A 3,930-nucleotide genomic window follows, 5' to 3' on the forward strand; every position below is an offset into this window, starting at 1 on the left:
TCAAGCATGTGGATTGGGGATCGGAATTGTGGGGAATTTTATCCCTGGTTTGCTCTCCGCCTCTCCCTTATCCGATTGCTTGATGTGGCTGCCTAATTTGGCCCAGCTGCATGCGTATTGGGCTATCAACAGCCCTTTGCTGATTTGCACACCATAGTTACTGTTATATTTCAGCATTTTCAGCAGATAAGTCATTTAGCAATAGTTCTAGCAATGAATTTATTCATGTGTTAGACCTGTTCAATTCAATACATATATTTCAGTACTATTTTCTGTTGAGTACCGAAGTATTCCAGATCCTAAGGTGATGTAATATATTTCCACGTTTGTCACGTATCGAGATTAATTACGTCTATTTGCATTTGAGGTTTTTAATCTCTTGCAAAAATAAATTGAGTACCTATAGAGTACTGATTTGCGATTGAGAATTTTCTTCTCTCGCAAAACAATCACATGGGGATAGAGATTAATTTTCTCTCGTAAAATATTAATTCACTTTGTTGAATTATCTTGCAACTTGATACAAGACCATCTCATTTAATTTGAGGTATATACAACTCAAGTTTTCACTTGAGCATCAAGTTTGCATCATCATTACTATTCATTACAATAGTAGTGTATTCTGTTGAGTACGATGTATTCCGGAATGTATGTATCTACATGTTCGTTACATGTCGAGATTAATACATTTATTTGCAATTGAGATTTTCCATTTCTTGCAAATATTGACGCAAAATTCAAAGTTAATTCTTCAAATTGATGTTTTGGGATCACAAGTAGTGTGTAGATCTACTGCTTTGCAGATTATCACCACTATTGATAATTCCTACATTTTGTTGTTTCGACATTATGGTTGTTTTACAAAGTGCTCTTCCACACATTTTACTAAGCCATGACATAAGGCACTACGAGTGAGTCTACTGACTTCATTAGATTATACTCCCTAGTGCCGCGAGGTCTACTCCATTTTTGAGATTATCTTCGACGTGTCATATTTAGCAATTTGAGATTCACATTAATGGTTTCATCAGATTATACTCCCTAGTGCCGCGAGGTCTACTCCATTTTGGAGATTATCTTCAAGGTGTCATATTTAGCAATTTGAGATTCACGTTAATGGTTTCAAGATAACTTCTTAAAATACCCATTAATTTTACTAAATTCATTACAACATCAACCATGATGGTCTTAAATTTACTGTAGGTAAATTAATTATCTCTGGTTTACCCATAGAGCTAACATATGGCTATAAGGCATCAGCCGTATTAGTATTTGCTCCTCCGAAACATTTATTGTTGTTGTTCACTAAAATATTTTACTCTCATAGTAAATATTTTTCTTGCACACTTTGCTTGAATATGTAATAGCAAACTACGGAAATATTTGTATTACATATGATTACCTTCTATTACATTGGTACAACACATGGCAATGATTGAGTGTCTCAACACTTTCGCAAGGTCCACACCATATCGTGGTTATAGTTTCATAGTGACTAACCAATGTTAAGCATGCAAGTATGTACTTTATGGCAGTGACTCTAAAGTCACACACTTTCTCAAGAATGAAGTCCAAAACATTAGCAATAATTTCATCACATGTGTTATACTGAAGGATACACCCAGGTTCACCAAGGATCACCTTGGCCATGATTGTTCTCAAATAAATCATTTATTCATAGATGACACTTACTCCTAGAAGTAAATTAAATAAATGCAATAGCATTTTCAAGTAAGCATGGTTGACATTTCCAAATACAGTAAGTACATGTTAGGTGATATTATTTATTGTATTATGATTTACGACGTATCCACCCGTGGTATTATTGCCACAATAACTCCACCTTCAGGAAAATATTTTATGGCTATTCTCTTAGTAGCTATGTATGTACATATTGCATTTTATATGTAACCAACTTCACTTGATTCTCAAGCTAAGTACATAAATGGATGAATATTTATTCACCTTGAATATTTCCCTTAAGAGAAACATGCTACCATGAGCACATTTGGAATGATCATCCAATAATTTTGGAAGGCCTCAAGTCTATCGCAACTTACAATTTTGGTAATTATAAGATCTAACTTGAAGTTGAGATTTTGTGATCAGATATTTTTCGTATTTGAATCCGATTGAATAGCCCATAATACACTTTACATCCTCTTCTGATGGCATTAACATTTTCATGGTAAAGAAACATATTATTTATTAAAATCATCATATTCACCCAGCGGGTGCTATACCATTATTTAAAAATATTTGCTAGTATTGATAAGCAAGTGAATGGTCACAAATAGAACAATGAGGACGAATTCAAAGTAAAGTGGAGGCTAAATACAACCAATGATAGAATTATCTTTTAATTGGGAATTAATCATTTCCAAATGATCAGAAAGACAACTCTTAAGTTTGTCAAATATGTGGTTACATAAATATCATACATATGATTACCAAATCCTCAAACATATGGTCAAAACACACCATGAGTTTATTAAAAGGCAAATAAGTTTATTGGGGTATTTGAAAAATTACAAACATACGACCAGAAACTATTCTGGTGAATGATGTTCTCAAATCTTCATCAGAAGGAGAACCAAAAATATAGTGCAATAAAAGAATGATCAATTCGTTTGCGCCTATGATATGTTTGCATAATTCATTTTTTAGTAATATGGGAGACCTCATGTAATATCCCGATTATTCGCAAAATATTGTTTGCCTATAGTTGTACTACTACATGTAGTATAATGTCCAATATCCTATTTCTTGGACATTATATTTGATAAATTTTGAATGTATGAATCAATTCATACTTAGTTTTGTTGCATACAAAATAATTTTCTAAATCTTACAAAATATTTGGTTATAAGCCTTACAATCCTGGTTTGGCGTTGATTAGAAAATTATGGACAATTCTATTGGTCACAACTTAACAAGTTGCAAAATTTTCCAAATCATCAGATTTTATGTGCACCACATATGTGATAGGGGAAATTAATATAAGGCAGTCTCACCTTACAATTCTAAATGAGCCACTCATTCTTTCTTGAATATTCAGAAGATATGTGGATTATTCAACCATTATGTGGTATTATATAGATACTTCATGATACTCATGGAAACATTTATAAAATGATTTCCAGTGTATCTCTTGTCACACAAACCATGAATGATATAACTAAATTAATTGCTCAAATTTTCAAAATAAAAGCAAGTTATCCTAAACAAGGGATAAATCCATTCGAATGGACAACTTCGTTGAACTCATTTCACAAGCAATGTCTGATTATACATAATACATTATGTAATACACATAATTGTTTAGTTTAATTAGAGGTAACCACTGTCGACGAAGTTCTGTTTCGTCAAATCGATTATAAGTAATTTCTGCATTTGCAGGACTAAAAAGTTTATATTCCACCATGGATCAAACTCGTTCTCTCTATGCTTCATTTTCATATAAGCATCTATTTCTCATACATGAATTCTCAAGAACATGCAATGAAGAACAATATATATACTAAGAATACTAAGCCCGCAAGGGTTTGATTTTCCTGGAGTTTTTGGAATTCTTTTACCCCTACTGATTGAGCGACACATGTGCATGTTGGTTTCCTTTCTGGTTTTTGACTTTTTCTTACATCCACTATCTATTTTTAGTGCAACGTCAACATCAGTGAACAGTACCAAAAATTTACACTTGTTGCTGGGGTCCTGCATGGATTAGTTTACCTTCCACCATTTTGACTGGATTTGATGTGATATCTACCGCTTTGACCAGCTCTTTGTAAGTCAGTTTATGGTTGCATAGATTTTCTGGGATCTTCTCGTGGCACGCGTATGGCCTTCCGATTTTCTGGATCATTCGGTTTCTTCTCCTTGTGTCGAGTTCTAGCCTCGTGATTTACTGGATCATTCGATTTCTTCTCC

This window comes from Hordeum vulgare, chromosome 7H (assembly GCF_904849725.1).
Source record: "Hordeum vulgare subsp. vulgare chromosome 7H, MorexV3_pseudomolecules_assembly, whole genome shotgun sequence".
NCBI lineage: Eukaryota > Viridiplantae > Streptophyta > Magnoliopsida > Poales > Poaceae > Hordeum > Hordeum vulgare.